Raw genomic sequence first — 18,470 nt, 5'->3', positions numbered from 1 at the left:
GCCTCCTTTCTAACCGCTTTGTCAATTCTCCACTTTCTTACTCACGAATTGCCCCAAAATTGGGTCATGCAATGCCCCATGGTTCCGTACACTTATACACCTAACTATAGGAATGTTTTTAACTCTTTAAAGACTTTTCCCTTCTGAATGCCAGAATGCCAACTTTGTCTTTATTCTCCATTTCATGAGCTTTAAGTGCTACCTGACCTGTGAAGAGTTTGTTGTTTCTTGAAAGGAAACCTTGACAACACAGGTAATCTCCCCAGTATGGGATTTAGAGTCTACATAGTAAATAAACAGAGACAAATCTGAAGGTAGCTAACCTCTTTTTCTGGGGGTGGAGTTAAGTTTTTCTGACTGATACAGATTACGCCATAGCTAAGGCACTTGGGACAGGCCTTATTTTTTATTGTGAGTATTACTAGAAGCAAGTGTACGTTTACTCTGCCAATAAAACTCCATTGATTTAAACGTATTATAGCTGCATCTCATAAGCTATACACTCACAAATATTTAACATTTTCATCAAATCTTCACACTTGAGATATACAAGTCAATCAACAATTCACAGAGTTTACTTTCTTTTATTTTGTGTATAAGAAAGCAAGAATAGAGATGGGCCTAGCTTCCCAACCTACATCTTTCTCTCGTGCTGGATGCTTCCAGGAATACTTGAACATCAGACTCCAAGTTCTTCAGTTTTAAGATTCGGACTGGCTCTTCTTGCTCCTCCAGCTTGCAGACAGCCTATTGTTGGAACTTGTGATCATGGCTTGGGAGCCAAGATGGCCGAATAGGAACAGCTCCAGTCTACAGCTCCCAGCATGAGCGATGCAGAAGACGGGTGATTTCTGCATTTCCAACTGAGCTTTGAAGAGAGTAGTGGTTCCCCCAGCACGCAGCTTGAGAGATGGGCAGACTGCCTTCTCAAGTGGGTCCCTGACCCCCGAGTAGCCTAACTGGGAGGCACCCCCCAGTAGGGGTGGAATGACACCTCATACGGCCGGGTACTCCTCTGAGACAAAACTTCCAGAGGAATGATCAGGCAGCAGCATTTGCGGTTCACCAATATCCGCTGTTCTGCAGCTACCGCTGCTGATACCCAGGCAAACAGGGTCTGGAGTGGACCTCCAGTAAACTCCAACAGACCTGCAGCTGAGGGTCCTGACTGTTAGAAGGAAAACTAACAAACAGAAAGGACATCCACACCAAAACCCCATCTGTACATCACCATCATCAAAGACCAAAGGTAGATAAAACCACAAAGATGGGGAAAAAACAGAGCAGAAAAACCAGAAACTCTAAAAATCAGAGGGCCTCTCCTCCTCCAAAGGAACGCATCTCCCCACCAGCAATGGAACAAAGCTGGATTGAGAATGACTTTGATGAGTTGAGAGAGGAAGGCTTCAGAAGATCAAACTACTCCGAGCTAAAGGAGGAAGTTCGAACCAATGGCAAAGAAGTTAAAAACTTTGAAAAAAAATTAGACGAATGGATAACTAGAATAACCAATGCAGAGAAGTCCTTAAAGGACCTGATGGAGCTGAAAACCATGGCACAAGAACTATGTGACGAATACACAAGCCTCAGTAACCAATGCGATCAACTGGAAGAAAGGGTATCAGCGATGGAAGATGAAATGAATGAAATGAAGTGTGAAGAGAAGTTTAGAGAAAAAAGAATAAAAAGAAATGAACAAAGCCTCCAAGAAATATGGGACTATGTGAAGAGACCAAATCTACGTCTGATTGGTGTACCTGAAAGTGACGGGGAGAATGGAACCAAGTTGGAAAACACTCCGCAGGATATTATACAGGAGAACTTCCCCAATCTAGCAAGGCAGGCCAACATTCAAATTCAGGGAATACAGAGAATGCCACAAAGATACTCCTCAAGAAGAGCAACTCCAAGACACATAATTGTCAGATTCACCAAAGTTGAAATGAAGGAAAAAATGTTAAGGGTAGCCAGAGAGAAAGGTCGGGTTACCCACGAAGGGAAGCCCATCAGACTAACAGCTGATTTCTTGGCAGAAACTCTACAAGCCAGAAGAGAGTGGGGCCCAATATTCAACATTCTTAAAGAAAAGAATTTTCAACCCAGAATTTCATATCCAGCCAAACTAAGCTTCAAAAGTGAAGGAGAAATAAAATCATTTACAGACAAGCAAATGCTGAGAGATTTTGTCACCACCAGGCCTGCCCTAAAAGAGCTCCTGAAGGAAGCGCTAAACATGGAAAGGAACAACCGGTACCAGCCACTGCAAAAACATGCACAATTGTAAAGACCATCGATGTTAGGAAGAAACTGCATCAACTAACAAGCAAAATAACCAGCTAACATCATAATGACAGGATCAAATTCACACATAACAATACTAACCTTAAATGTAAATGGGCTAAATGCTCCAGTTAAAAGACACAGACTGACAAATTGGATAAAGAGTCAAGATCCATCAGCATGCTGTATTCAGGAGACCCATCTCATGTGCAGAGACACAGATAGGCTCAAAATAAAGGGATGGAGGAAGATCTACCAGCAAATGGAAAACAAAAAAAGGTAGGGGTTGCAATCCTAGTCTCTGATAAAACAGACTTTAAACCAACAAAGATCAAAAGAGACAAAGAAGGCCATTACATAATGGTAAAGGGATCAATTCAACAAGAAGAGCTTGGGCGATGGAGTGAGAGACTCAATCTCTAAATATTAGTAAGTAAATAAATAAAATAAAATAAAAATAGTTAAACAACTATTTTACTTTTTAAATTGATCTGTTTTCTAGGTCAATATAGTGAAGTTTTTATTACCTTGTAATAAAAGCACAATTTGTTGGTCAGCAAATATATTTAACAATATTAAGAAATATTAAGAAGTAGGTCTTAATAAGATCCACTTCTCCCAAGAAGCCTTCCTTATTAGGCTTAGAAGAGCTCTTTACTGACTTTGAGCTCCCTGGGCCACACATGGGGGAAGTACTTAAGCTTTTATCTCATACTCCCCTTTATTCTAACCCCTACTAACATCTTAGCTTACCACAGGGAGATTTAAGCCCCTGGTGCTCAGAGAGACTCCGAATTGTACTTGCTATAGGTCCCCGATCCACAGACTACTAATAATACTTACTAATGTCTAGAAATTACGAAGAGAACAAATTGGTAGTTTTCTGAAGAAGAAAACATTCTACTTCTCTTGCTTGGGTTATGGGCTATTCCTGCAGATTATCTCTTTATGCTTTCCAGTTATGTAATTTAAATAATCAGAAAAGATACAATAAAAATTAATTAGTTAGAAAAATTTAAAAATGCTAAAGCAACTAAAATTAGTATAAAAACAGGATAAAACAAGTAAAATGGAATCTTGATAAAGCCCTAAGAAGAATGGAGGTAAGAAAGCAGTATAAATAATCATAAGGAGGCAAAATAAACTAAGAACAATGAAAATAGAGTAAAAGGCCAGGCGTGGTGGCTCACACCTGTAATCCCAGCACTTTGGGAGGCTGAGGTGGGAAGATTGCTTGAGCCCAGGAGTTCGAGACCAGCCTGGGCAATGAGGCAAAACCCCATCTCTGCAAAAAATTTAAAAAATTAGCTCTGTGTGGAGGCATGCACGTGTAGTTCCAGCTACTTGGAAGGCTGAGGTGGGAGGATCACTTGAGCCCAGGAGGTTGAGAATTCATGCCACTGCACTCCAGCCTGAGTGCCAGAGCAAGACCATGTCTAAAAAAAAAAAAAAAAAAAAAATACAGTAGAAAAGTTAACACAAAAAGAATAAAAGAGTCAAAGAATAAATGTAGCTAAAATGATACAAAAGTGGGTACAGGTTTAGGTTTATAAAAATCAAATCAGTTAAAGAGAATGTGTACTCAGCAATATTAGGAATTCTATGTTTTAGCCCATCACATGAAAACAATTTTGGCCTAACTGGCTAAACCAGGCCTATAAATTCTGGAGGCCTTGCAGGACTCTAAGGAAAGAACTCTAGGGCAGAGGACCCTCAGTGCTCTGAGGTAAAAAATGGAAAGCAGCTTAAACCCATTAAGAAAAACGGTTTTTTAGGCCTATTTAGGTCACAGGTCATGGTGCAGTAGATGGTTCCTTAGAATAATTATCTAGTCCAATCTTCTTCCTATAGATCTGTGAAATAAGGCCTACATTGATGAAAAAGGTGCAATTTCAGTGATGGGAGTAGAGAGAGGTGGAGCCACAGGAAAGTGTTCTTGGCAGCACATGCTGATTGGGAGACCTACACATTTAAAGTTTTATCAGCACCTTCTTGAGTAATCCTTTTTTTTTTTTTTTTGTACTCAAAGTTTGGAATTGACACAGGTGTGTTTGATGTGTCCTAGGTGGGCATTTACCTCCCTGGGAACTTACTCCCTAGGCTGTCTGGGTATATCCAGTTGCTCAACGGAGAAGTACCTGAGAACAGTGATTTCTCACAAAGACACAGGCAGCTCTGCTGGCCTGGGGTGAATTAAGGTTGAGGCATAGGTGGAAAGTGGGGGAGGGTAGTCTTGTAGAGCCTTGCCTGGATTTGATGGGGCAGCTGGAGAAGGCCCATGAAGGGGGAAAAAGGAACAGAGTGGGCAACAATCCTGGCTGCCCCAGCTTCACTCAGCCTCCCAGGTGGTGCCTGGGGATCTCTGCAAGGCTGCCTCTGGGAAGAGAGCTGCAAACACAAAGCTTGTGCAGGTAGGTCAAGACATCTACCGTAAGACTCAACAGGCTTGCAGGCCTCTTCAATTGTGACAGTTTTGGAGTAAGGGACTGTGTTAGTTTCCTATTAGCCGCAGTAACCACTTATCGCAGATTTATTATCCTGTAGTTCTGGAGGTCAAATATCTGAAATGAGTCTTACAAGGGCTAAAATCAAGATATCAGCAGGGTGCATTCCTTCTGGAGATTCTAGGGGAGAATATATTTCTTGCCTTTTTTAGCTTCTAGAGACCACTTACATTCCTTGGCTCATGACTTCTTTCTCCACCTTCAAGGCCAGCCATACAGCATCTTCAAATCTCCCCCCTGACCCCATCCCCTCTTACCTTTGCTTCTCTTTGACTCTCCTGTATCACTCTTATAAGGACCTTTGTGATTATATTGGGCCTGTTTGGATTATACGGGATACTGTCCCCATGTCAAAATCCTTAACTTTATTGTAGCTGCAAAGTCCTTTCGGCCATGTAAGACAACACATTCACAGATTCAGGGGATAAGGATGTGGATATCCTTGAGGGACATTACTCAGCTTACCACAAGAGCTGTTCATTCCCTGTTACTTCAGCAGATTTGTCCTTGTAGGAGAGCCCACACTGAAGAAGTTCTTCAGCTCCTGGTAGGAGCTGGAGGCAGGCACTGGCTTGTGGTTTCATTAAAAATAATGAGTGATTGAGCCAGCTGCTTTAGGACTAGCTTGTAACTCCACTTCCTCTTGGAAGTTTCAGCAGCTTAAGCCTCTAACTGCTTAGGCAGGGAAGAGCTGAGGGTTGGCCAAAAATGTTACAGTACTAGACATGAGCAAATTCATTGAGCAAATTTATACTCAGTACTTGGTGGGTAGTGAATATTGTGCAGGACAGTAGAGACTCATTGGTGAATAAGATCGATTGCTTTCAGATATTAATTTTATTTATGTGCTATCTCCCCTTTTGTAGTAGAATCTAAACTACATTAGAGAACATATTTTGTCTTAATCACTACTAAGTCCTGATGGCTGCTTTTCACGGATTTTGATGGTAAATTCTCAGTAAATTTTTGCTGGTTTAGTAAAAGGTATGATCTTTGACCTCAGTGAGCTTATAATTTAATACATTGGACTAGAAGTTGGCTAATTACGGCCCTTGGGCCAAATCTGCCCCACTGCTTGTTTTTGCAAATAAAGTTTTATTGGAACTCTGATGTGCCCATTCATTTACATATTGTCTTTGGCTGTTTTGTCGTATAATGGTAGAGTTGAGTGGCTGTGCCAGACTGTATTGGTCACAATTTGGGGTTAAATATTTACTGTCTGGCCCTTTACAGAAAAAGTTTACTATCACCTGGGCTGACAATGGTAGCCAAAAATGGTAACAAAAAATGGTAGCTACATTGAGCATAATAAGATCCACGATAGGATGCCTTAGGAGCTCATGAGACAGACAACACTTTCATTATTCTTGGAGCTTCCCATGCTCCTAAGTTCACACATTTAGAGAGACCCTTTAGCGCATCAATCATCTGACCACAGTGGTTGTCATGGAGAGCCCATTGTTCCAGCCTTCATATCCTTTTGGTTCCTGCAGGTTTGTGGCTTTGTAGTCACCTATGAGACTCTTTGTTGAAGTGGGAACTCTAGTGTCTAGGATCTAGATTCTCTGGGTGGACCATTCCGCCTTTTATTCTGAGGTTTCTCTACCTTTCCACTGCACTGTTCAAGGTGTAGCGTTTAGATTCCTACTGTGCATACATTTTTCTATTTCACCCCCAATGTCCTACAATTGTTTCCTATGACCTCATCAGTCCTGTCTCCTCATCTTCCAGGTGATCTAACATAATCTAAGTACTGTCTAGTCTTCAAAAGATGTAGACATTTATAAAAGACCCCAGTTTCTAATTTTCTCCCATAAGAATCTCTAGGGCAAAGAATTGCAAGTCTTGGTTACCAGTTTGGAAGCAGCATTAGATGGTAAAGGAGATAACAAACAAAAATGGTATTTTAGGGCCGGGCGCGGTGGCTCACGCCTGTAATCCCAGCACTTTGGGAGGCCGAGGCGGGCGGATCACGAGGTCAGGAGATCGAGACCATCCTGGCTAACACGGTGAAACCCCGTCTCTACTAAAAATACAAAAAATTAGCCGGGCGTGGTAGCGGGCGCCTGTAGTCCCAGCTACTCGGGAGGCTGAGGCAGGAGAATGGCGTGAACCCGGGAGGCGGAGCTTGCAGTGAGCCGAGATCGCGCCACTGCACTCCAGCCTGGGCGACAGAGCGAGACTCCGTCTCAAAAAAAAAAAAAAAAAAAAAAGTATTTTAGGAAATTATCTCTCCTGCTTTGCATTGAATTATATCCTGAAGGCAACACATTTTAAATAAGAGAGTGGTTTTAAGGAAGAGAGTGGCAAGATCAACTCCCAGGATAACATTTAATATTTAGCAGGTGGTATGTATTTTAACCACACAGACTTAAACAATTGTGTGGCAATATGGGTACTTACTGGCTATGGATCAGTAGGATTTGCATTTTGGAAGTTGATCTGGCTGTCAAGGGCAGAATGGATGGGAGGCATTCCCATAAGATTAGAGGGAGGCTAGGGAGGAGGGTATTACACTAGTCTAGGGAAGAGATAATAGGATCTCTACTTGGAAAATGACTGTGGGAATGGAGTAGGGTACACAGAATCTAGTACCATTGTATATATGGAACCAAAGGGATTTGGTGAGTGGATATCTAGAGTGGGGAACTGGAAGAAGTGTGGATTGCTCATAGGTTACTGACTTCAGCAATGGGATGGATAGTGGAACTCTTAGGAGACAGGATGAAGAAGTAAGTGTCGAGTATGTTAGGAAGATGTAAAATTAACTTTGGTTGGGGGATTGGACCTTCTGCTTTACCTCTGGAATCCTCCCTTTCATTGCTTAGTGATATGGTTTGGATATGTGTCCCCACTCAAATCTCATGTTCAATTGTAATCCCCAATGTTGGAGGTGAGGCCTGGTGGGAGGTGATTTGATTATGGGGGCAGATTTCTTCCTTGGTACTGTTGTTTTAATAGTGAGTGAGTTCTTGTGAGATATGGTTGTTTAAAAGTGTGTAACAACTCCTGTTTCTTTCTCTTCCAACTGCTCCAGCCATGTGAAGTGCTCACTCCCCCTTTGCCTTCTGCCATGATTGTATGTTTCCTGAGGCCTCCCCAGAAGCTGAGAAGATGCTTCCTGTACAGCCTGCAGAACTGTGAGCCAACTAAACCTCTTCTCTTTATAAATTACCCAGTCTCTGATATTTCTTTATAGCAGTGTAACAATTGACTAATACAGAAAATTGGTACTAAGGAGTGGGGCATTTCTATAAAGATACCTGAAAATGTGCAAGCAGCTTTGGAACTCGGTAATAGGCAGAAGCTGAAACAGTTTGGAGGGCTCAGAAGAAGACAGGAAGATGAGGGAAAGTGTGGAACTACCTAGAGACTTGTTGAATGGTCGTGACCAAAATGCTGATAGTGATGTGGACAATGAAGTCCATCTAGGCTGAGGAGATCTCAGATGGAAATGAGGAACTGACTGAGAACTAGAGTAAAGCTCACTTTTGCTATACTTTAGCAAAGAGCCTGGCTATATTGTGCCCTTGCTCTAGGGATCAGTGGAACTTTGAACTTGAGAGAGATGATTTAGGGTATCTGGTGGAAGAAATTTTTAAGGAGCAAAGGTGTTTAAGATATGGGTTGGCTGCTTCTAGCAACCTTTCCTCATATGTGTAAGCAAAGATATGGTCTGAAACTGGAACTTGTATTTAAAAGGGAGGAAGAGCATAAAAGTTTGAAAAATTTGCAGCCTGGCCATGTGGTAGAAAAGAAGAGCCCATTTTTAGGGGAGGAATTCAAACAGGCTGCAGAAATTTGCATAAGTAAAGAGGAGCCAAATGCTAATAGCCAAGACAACTGGGAAAAAGTCTTGAAGGCATTTCAGAGACCTTCTTGGCAGCCCCTCCCATCACAGGCCCAGAGGCCTCTGAGGGAAGAATGGTTTTGTAGGCCAGACCCAAGACTTACTGCAATGCACAGCCTCAGAACCCTGCTTCCTGTGTCCCAGAAGCTCTAGCTTCAGCCATGGCTAAAAGGGGCCCATGTAAACCTTGGGCTGCTGCTCTGGAGGGTGCAAGCTATAAGCCTTGGCTGTTTCCACATGGTGTTAAGCCTGTGGGCACACAGAATGCAAGAATTGAGGCTTGGCAGCCTCTACCTAGATTTCAGAGAATGTATGGAAATGCATGGATGTACAGGCAGAAGCCTGAATGAGAGGTAGAACCCTCATGGAGAACCTCTACTAGGGTAGTGCAGAGGGGAAATGTGGGGTTGAAGCCCGCATGCAGAGTCCCCACTGAGGCACTGCCTAGTGGATCTGTGAGAAGAGGGTCATCGTCCTCCAGCCCCCAGAATGATAAAGCATGGTAGAGCCACCAGCAGCTTGTACCCTCAGTCTGAAAAAGCCATAGCCACTCAACACTAGCCCTTGAGAGCTGCTGCAGGGGCTAAATCCTGCAAAGCCACAGGGCAGGACTGCCCAAGGCCTTGGAAGCCCACCCCTTGCCACAGTGTGCCCGGGATGAGACGTGGAGTCAAAAGAAATTATTTTGGAGCTTTAAGATTTAATGACTGCCCTGCTTGGTTTCAGGCTAGCATGGGGCCAGGAGCCCTCCTTTTTTTTTTTTTTTTATTAATTTTTTGGCTGATCTCTCCCTTTTGGAATGAGAATATTTACCCAATGCCGATACTCGCATTTTACCTTGGGGGGTAATTAACTTGTTTTTGATTTTACAGGCTTAGAAGTGGAAGTGACTTGCTTTGTCTCAGATGAGACTTTGAACTTTGGACTTTTGATTTAATGCTTAAAGAAGTTAAGACTGTGGGGGACTGTTGAGAAGGGATTTTGAAAAGTGAGAAGGACATGAGTTTAGGGAGGGGCCAGGGGCAGAATGATATGGTTTGGATATATGTCCCTGCCCAAATCTCATGTTCAATTGTAATCTCCAGTGTTGGAGGTGGGGCCGGGTGTGAGGTGATTGGATCACGGAGGCAGATTTCTCCGAGGGTACTGTTGTCACAAGAGTGAGTGAGTTCTCATGAGATCTGGTTGTTTAAAAGTGTGTAGCACATCCCCTGTTGCTTTCTTTCTCCCGCTCTGGCCATGTGAAGTGCTTGCTCCCCCTTTGACTTCTGCAATGATTTTAAGTTTCCTGAGGCTTCCTCAGAAGCCAAGCAGGTGCCAGCATCATGCTTTCTGTACAGCCTGTAGAACCATGAGCCAATTAAACCTCTTTTCTTTATAAATTATCCAGTCTCAGGTATTTCTTTATAGCAGTGCAAGAACTGACTAATACACTTAGTAAATGCCTTAGCTATCCCAGGAAAGAGAAGTCCCTTTATACAGAAATGGCCAACAATCCCTGCATCAAGAGAACTGTCCTGTTTTATGCAAGCCAAGCTCAGGGATCTTGGAGGGTTGCATATTGTGATGGAGACATAACTGTTTTCTAAGTCACTTTCTGCTAGCCTGCCAGAATTTCTGTATGTGGAGTCTATTTTATTAAATTTGGAGCCTTCTGGTATAATCTCTTTCTCCTCTATTTTAGGTCCAGATAGTTCTATGTAGCATTTAAGATCACATAAAATCACAATAAAACCTTTCCATTCTGATTCTATTGAGTTACTTTTTAAAAATTTGTGTCCCTTCAAAATAAATTATATAAACCACATAAAACACAACACATGCTGGTTCCATTTACTGTGATTCTACAGAGAGAGGTTTTCTGACAGGATGATATAGATAAGAAGTACAGGACAAAATTATAAAAAGAGAGCTTGTTCTTCTTCTCCTCTCTTCCTTCCACATTCTGTCATCTTTTTCCTTTTCTTCCTCATCCTTCTCTTCCTTCTTCCCATATTAGTAAGAACTGATTATCATACAGTAGCCTAAACACATTTCTCTGCCTATTACTCCCAAAATAGAAAATACAAGAGAGGTTAAGTAATGCATTTATTTTTAAAAAATGAAATTATGAAAACTGTTCAAAACTTTTCCAATAAAATTTTGATTCTGATTCAGTCCAAATTCTTTTTTAAGTGGTTGGCTCAAACTTAGCTCTTCAGGGAGTAAAATGAAATATTAAAAAGCAAAATCCTTCGGGTAATTTTAACAATACTAGAGCCTGCTGTTTTTGTCTTTCCATTAGATCTAAAGCCAATGTTCTTTTAGTAAATGTGCTCTTAGAGACAGTTTTATTATTATTTTTTAATCAAGAAATTCTATTTTTATAGAAGTTTTAGTTTTAGCAAAATTGAGCAGAAAGCGCAGAGAGTTCCTGTAAATCCCATGTCCCCACACACATACAATCTACTCCGCTATCCACATCCCGCACCACAATGGTACATTAAATGAACCTGTGTTGCCATATCATCACCTAAAGTTTACATTAGGGTTCTCCCTTGGTATTGTACATTCTATAGGTTTTGACAAATGTCTACTGGCATGTATCTACTACTACAGTATCATACAGTTCCCTAAAAATCCTCTGTGTTCCACCAATTTTTCCCTTCTTCCCTACTAAACCCTGGCAACTACTGATCTTTTTTTTTTCTTTTCTATTTCTATAGTTATCCCTTTTCCAGAATGTCGTATAGTTGGAATTATACAGTAGGTAGCTCTTGAAGGTTGGCTTATTTCACTTAGTAATATGTATTTAAGTTTCTTCCATGTCTTTTCCTGGTTTGATAGGTCATTTCCTTTTAGTGCTGAGTAATATTCCATTGTCTGATGTACCATAGTTTATTTATCCATTCACTTACAAGGGACATCTTGGTTGTTTCCAGGTTTTGGCAATTATGGATAAGGCTGTTATAAATATCCATGTACAGGTTTTTGTATGGACATAAGTTTTCAGTTCATCAGAGTAAACACCAAGGAGTGCAATTGCTGAATCATACATTAGTTTACTTTTTAAAAATCTAAGAAATACTTAGTGCTCTTCAATCAACCCTGGTAACAATGAGACAAATTAACTCATCCAAAATAATTTTATGGAATAGATGTTAAATATAATTGTATTTAATATTCAAATTATTTAGTATTTAAATTATATTTAAATACAATTATATCAAATATTTAAATATAATTATAAAGTATTTTCTTTTCTTTCTGATTTTACTTTAAGTTCTGGGATACATGTGCAGAACGTGCAGGTTTGTTACATAGGTATACATGTGCCATGGTGGTTTGCTGCACCTATCAACCCATCATCTAGGTTTTAAGCCCCGCATGCATTAGGTATTTGTCCTAATGCTCTCCCTCCCCTTGCCCCCCATGCCCTGACAGGCCCTGGTGTGTGATGTTCCCCTCCCTGTGTCCATGTGTTCTCATTGTTCAACTCCCACTTATAGGTGAGAACATGTGGTGTTTAGTTTTCTGTTCCTGTATTAGTTTGCTGAGGATGATGGCTTCCAGTTTCATCCATGTCCCTGCAAAGGACATGAGCTCATTCTTTTTATGGCTGCATAGGGTGTATATATACCACATTTCCTTTATCTGGTCTATCCTTGATGGGCATTTGGGTTGGCTCAATGTCTTTTTTATAAATTTACAAATATGCAATTATGATTAAATGTTTCAGAATCTTTCAACTTCCAAAATACTGGTTTTCTACAATGTCTGGGATATTCTTGAGCAGGAAATTTTGTCCTGAGACAACAGTTATTTGATGACTATGGATCAGAGGTAGGGGAAAAGGAACACATTGACCTGTAAGTGTGTAGCAGTCAGTGTAAAATCATCTTTTGGGAAAGAGGAAGCCTTCCTCAAATGCACTTTAGTCTCATTTGTGGGCATATGTAAGCCATCACATTTTATTTCTTACAAACACTTAAACACTTTTCATTTTTACCACCCTCTCTTGTGCTTGGTTTCTTAGACAACTCATTTCTTCCTACTATTTTTTTACTTTGAAATTTTTTCATCAATTTAATTGAATAATATTTTAGATACAATAAACTGCAGCCATTGGAGGTATATAGTACATAGATGAATTTTGACATCAGGAAAACCACAGTCAAAATCGAGTTACAGAACATTCTCATCACCTCAAAAGCTTCCTTGTGCTCTTTTGCAGTCCAAACATCCCTCTGCCCCAGCCTAGGAAACCCGCTGATCTGTTTTTGCCATTGTAGATTATTTTACGTTTTCTAGAATTTTTTTATAAATGGAGTCACACACACCGTGTATTCTTTGATTTTTTTTATACTTATGCATGGTGCATGCATCGGAAATTTGTTCCTTTTTATTTGCAGAGTAGTAGTTCGTTGTGTAAATACACCACATTTTATTTATCTAGTCACTGTTTGGTAAGCATTTATATGTATCCAGTTTTTGGACATTGGCTATTGTGAATAATGCTGCTGTAAACATTTGTGGACATGTTTTCATTTCTCTTGGGTACATATATCTAGGAGTTGAATGGCTGGATCACATGGTAAATATAATACAACTTTTGCTTTAAGTATTTGTATATATTTTAAAGACATTAAGAAAGAAAAATTTGCTAGACATGGTAGCTCATTCTTGTAATCCTAGCACTTTGGGAGGCTGAAGTGGGAGAATTGCTTGAGGCCAGAAGTTTAAGACCAGCCTGGGCAACACAGTGAGATCCCATTTCTACAAAAATTAGAAAAAATTCTCCTGGCATGGTGGAGTGTGCCTGTAGTCCTAACTACTCACGAGGCTGAGATGGGAGGATTACTTGAGCCTAGGATTTCTAGGTTTCAATGAGCTATGATTGCACCCCCACACTCCAGCCAAGATGACAGAGTGAGACCCTGTCTCAAAAAAAAAAAAAAAATGGTTCTTATATGAATCAAGTTTTTACTATTTTGGATGCTTTTTGTTCATTCTTAAAAGATCTGTGTTTAACTCTGTCAAATTCATTTAGTCTGAAGAATTTCCTTTTAGCATGCCTTTTAGTGTGGATCTTCTGGCAATAAATTCTCTTAGTTTATTTTATATGAAAGTGACTTTTTTAAACCTTTATTTGTAAAGGATATAGAATTCTAGGCTGACAATTTTCTTTCAGCAATTTAAAGCAAATCACACTGTTTTCTGGATCTCATAGTTTCTGAAAAGTTCACGGTTATTTGAATCTTTGTTCCCTTCCTGCAATATGCTTATTTCTGGTTGTTTTCATTTTTTTTCTTTTTGTGTTTGGGTTCAGCAGTTTGACTATGATATGCCTAGATGTGGTTTTAGTAATGCTTATCCTGCTTAGTGTTTGCTAAGGTTCTTGAATGTGTGGATCAGTATAGATGTCCTTTACCATATTTAGGGGTTTTCAGCTATGGTTCTTGAATGTGTGAATCAGTATAGATGTCCTTTACCATATTTGGGGGTTTTCAGCTATTCTTTCTTCAAATAATCTTTCTTTCTTTGTTCTCTCTTTTCTTTTGGACAAAAATTACACATATTCTATAGTTTTGAGATCTCCCCACATGCTCCTGAGGTTCTGCATATTATTTTTCAATCTTTTCTCTCTTTTTCAGATGGAATAATTTTTATTGATTTATTTTCAAGCTTATTGAATATTTCCTCCATTATGTTCATTTGTGTTTTTAAGCCCATTTAGCTAATTTCATTTCAGATTTTGTATATTTTAGTTCTAAAATTCCAATTTACTTTTAATTTTCTATTTCTCTGCCAAGATTCCTACTCTTTTGTTTCATTTAAACATATTTTTCTTCAACTTGTGGGCATAGTTTTAATAGCTTCTTTAAAGTCATTGCCTGATAATCTCCAAATCTGGGTCATTTTGGGTTGACATCTAATGTTTGTCTTTCTTCACGAGAATGGCTCATACTTTCCTAGCATGTTATAATTTGAGTAATTTGGGATTGTCTCCTAAATGTTGTGAATTTATGTGTCAGGACGCTATGTATGTTTTAATCATCTGAAGAGTGGTGATGTTTTTGTATTACTAGGCACTTAACTTGATTAAACTCAGATAAGAAAGTGAGTCTGTCTCACTTGCAGTGGAGGTTTAGATCTCAGATTAGTTTAGTTTTAGAGGGGTTGTTTTTTGAGTATATCCAGCACATATGTTTCAGAATTCTGTTTTTTTGTTTTCTTTTGTTTTGAGACGGAGTCTCACTCCGTCACCCAGGCTGGAGTGCAGTGGCGCAATCTTGGCCGCCTCCTGGGTTCAAGCAATTCTCTTGCCTCAGCCTCCTGAGTAGCTGGGATTATAGGAACCCGCCATCATACTTGGCTAATTTTTGTATTTTTGTAGAGACGGGGTTTCACCATGTTGGCCAGACTGGCCTCGAACTTCTGATCTCAGGTGATCCGCCTGCCTCGGCCTCCCAAAGTGCTGGGATTACAGGCATGAGCCCCCACGCCCGGCCTGTATTAGAAATCTTACACATCATTTGGAGCCCCCTTCTTTAGATTTCTACTCTCTAAGACTGCCTCTTCATTTTCTGGTGACTGTGAATCCTCCAGGCTCAATTGTTCAGTCCCTGCCTGGTGGAAGGCTTTCTTTCAGGGAATTAGCCTGCCTACGTAATGTGATCATTGCAATTTGTCCTCAGGCCAAAGGAACAAAAATTAAAATCCCATTCCATCCCAATTTCTTTGCCCAAGTTTTGAAGTCTCATCAAAATTTGCCTGTCTCGCTCACTCTGCAGAGACCACAATTAGGGTTTCTTTCTCCCCTGCATTTTCTCTTTCTCTCTATTTTTTTTTTTTTGTGTGTTTTGATATGGAGTTTCACTCTTATTGCCCAGGCTGGAGTGCAGTGGCGCAATCTCAGCTCACTGCCACCTTCGCCTTCCAGGTTCAAGCGATTCTCCTGCCTCACCCTCCTGAGTAGCTGGGACTACAGGCACGCACCACCACGCTGGGCTAATTTTGTATTTTTAGTAGAGACGGGGTTTCTCCATGTTGGTCAGGCTGGTCTCGAGCTCCTGACCTCAGGTCATCCGCCCGCTTCGGCCTCCCAAAATGCTGGGATTACAGGCGTGAGCCACCGTGCCCTGCCACTTTTCTTTCTTTCTTTTTTTTTTCTGAGATGGAGTTTTTGCTCTGTTGCCCAGGCAGGAGTGCAATGGCACAATTGGCTAACTGCAACCTCCGCTTCCTGGGTTCAAGTGATTCTCCTGCTTCAGCCTCCTGAGGAACTGGGATTACAGGCTCCCACCACCATGCCCAGCAAATTTTTGTATTTTTAGTAGAGAAGGGTTTCAACATGTTGGCCAGGCTGGTCTTGAACTCCTGACCTCAGGTGATCTGCTCGCCTAGGCCTCCCAAAGTGCTGTGATTACAGGTGTGAGCCACCATGCCCGGACCTGAATGTTTTATACATTCTTTGTTTCTTACTTTCTCCCTTGCTGTCATCCTTTATGATTTGATGAGTTTTTAAATAGTGTTATGCTTCGATTTAATTCTCCTTTTTATTTGAATGTACTACGGGTTTTTTCTTAGTGGTTTCCAGGAGGCTTACATAAAATATTTATAATTATACCAGTATTTTATGCTAATAATATATAACTTCATCTAGATACTGTACACTTAACAAAAACTGCACTTTTACCTCTCCCTCCACATTTATGTTATTGATGTCATAATTTATACTTTTTAATATTGTATATCTATTAACAAATTATTGTAGCTATAGTTATTTTTAATATTTTTGTCTTTTAACTTTTATATTAGAGTTAATAGTGATTTAAGCACCAATATTACCATATTAGAGTATTCTGAATTTGACTATACTGTTACCTTTATAGGGACTTTTAGACTTTCATATGTTTTCATGTGGTTAGTTAGCATCCTTTCATGTTAACTTGAAGAACTCTCTTTAGTATTTCTTGTAAGGCAGGTTTACTGGTAATGAACTTCCTCAGCTTTTGTTTGTCTGGGAAAGTCTTTATCTCACCTTTATTTCTGAAGGGCAGCTTTTTTGTGTGTAAATTATTCTTAGTTGACAGTTATTTCATTTTAATGATTAAAGATATCATCCCACTCTTTCTTAGCCTGCAAAGTTTCTTCTGAGACACTTGCTAATAGTCTTATGGAAGTTTCCTTGTGTGAGATGAGTTTTCTTTTTTTTCTTGCTGCTTTCAAAATTCTTTCTTTGCCTTTGATTTTTGACGATTTTATTATTATAATGTGCCTTATGAAGTTCTTTATGAATTGACCTTGTATGGGGACATATGAGTTTCAGGTACCTGGATGTCCATAATTCTGCAAGATTTGGAAAAATGTAATTTACGTTTTTTAAAATAAGCTTTCTGGTTTTTTTTTCCTTCTCTATACCTTCTGGAACTCTCATAATTTGATTGTTTACATTGGTGGAGTCCCATAATTCACATATGTTTCTCCATTGCTTTTCTTTTTTTTTTCTTTTCTCTTCTGCATGGATAATTTCTAATGAGTTGTCTTCAAGCTCAAAGATTTTTCGGTTTGATCAAGTCTGTTGTGGATGCTCTCAATTGCAATTCTCATTTCATTCATTATATTTTTCAGCTTCAGAATTTCTGTTTGGTTCTTTTTAATGATTTCTGTATGTTGGACTTCTCATTTTGTTTGTATATTCTTTCATTATTATTTTCCTGATTTCATTGAGTTATCAGCTTATCTTCCCTTAGAGCTCACAGAGCTTCCTTAAAACAATTATTTTGAATTATTTGTCCATGAAATTTTAGGTATTCATCTTTGGGTTTGTTACTACAAAATTATTGTGTCTCTTTGGTGTTGTCATCTTTCTTGATTTAAACAAAATTTTTGTTATAGTCTTGTGCTGATGTCTGCACATTTGATGGAGCCAGTTACCTCTTCCAGGTTTTATGGACTGGTTTTGGTGGGGGAAGGACCTTCATCTGTGGGTAGATGTGAGGGTGCCAGCTGGGTGGAGTGTGGCAGTTACAGTTCTGGGAAAGGCCCAGTGGTATAGTATCTGTGCCTGTCTGTCACCTTTGATCAGCATCTTTGAAGATTTTAGGAGTCCTCAATGGCCAAGGCTCTGGGTATCTTCAGTAGCAGCAAGGGCTGTTGGCGTAATTGCTGGAAGGCTGCTGAGGACTTCCTGATCTCTTTTTGTTGTTGTTTGTTTCTTATGGGGGATTTCATGGCTGATGGGATTCCTCTTGGTGCCAGGTCCAGCTCATAGGTGGCATTGTGCTAGATAGCCCATTGTTTCAGTAGCTGGCCCACAGTGGTGATAGCTTCAGGGCGTGACATGCAAGTGCACATGGAACAGCCATGGAGCTGGGGTTAGGAGCATAAACACCTGTAGAATGACAGTGGCCATAGGGTCCAGGGCACAGGATAGCCAGCCCACAGTGGTTGCGGTTCCAGTGATTGAGATGGTGATACATACTGAGCAGCCATGAAGTTGGGATTGGGAGGATAGGTATGCAGGGAGAGACAGTGACTCTAGGGTCTGCGTTGCTGCTAAAGGAAAGTTAAGTGGTATCCTAGATTGTCTTAACTTAAAAGATTTTACAGGGGTACCCTGATTTAATTTTTTGCCCAATAATCCCAGTGGCAAACAACTTAGTGATGGCTTCAGATGTGAGCTTTTTCAAGCTTGAGACTAGGTCTCCCTTTGATTGCTGAGAAAGTACATTATTCATCATTACTAGAACTTTCAGCTGTTTTCAAGAAAATGTATAGGACATTCCAGAGATCATTAAATGCTAGCTTTCATGAGAGTTTCATTTCAATTCTGGTTGAATCCAATATTTCAA

The 18,470-nt window shown here is 40.1% G+C and overlaps 1 long non-coding RNA gene across 1 annotated transcript in view; it reads left to right on the top strand.

Moving 5' to 3' along the window:
* Window positions 1-18,470, top strand: part of LOC107967049 (uncharacterized) — a 181,740-nt gene that overhangs the window by 64,025 nt on the left and 99,245 nt on the right. Inside the window, exon 4 of the long non-coding RNA XR_010147519.1 lies at window positions 7,822-7,924. This is a non-coding gene — a long non-coding RNA (uncharacterized LOC107967049). The remainder of the gene's footprint in view (window positions 1-7,821; window positions 7,925-18,470) is intronic.

Source organism: Pan troglodytes, chromosome 9 (genome assembly GCF_028858775.2).
Source record: "Pan troglodytes isolate AG18354 chromosome 9, NHGRI_mPanTro3-v2.0_pri, whole genome shotgun sequence".
Classification (NCBI taxonomy): Eukaryota; Metazoa; Chordata; class Mammalia; order Primates; family Hominidae; genus Pan; species Pan troglodytes.
The sequence above is the reverse complement of the archived record's forward strand: the minus strand, read 5'-3'. Positions and strand labels throughout refer to the sequence as shown.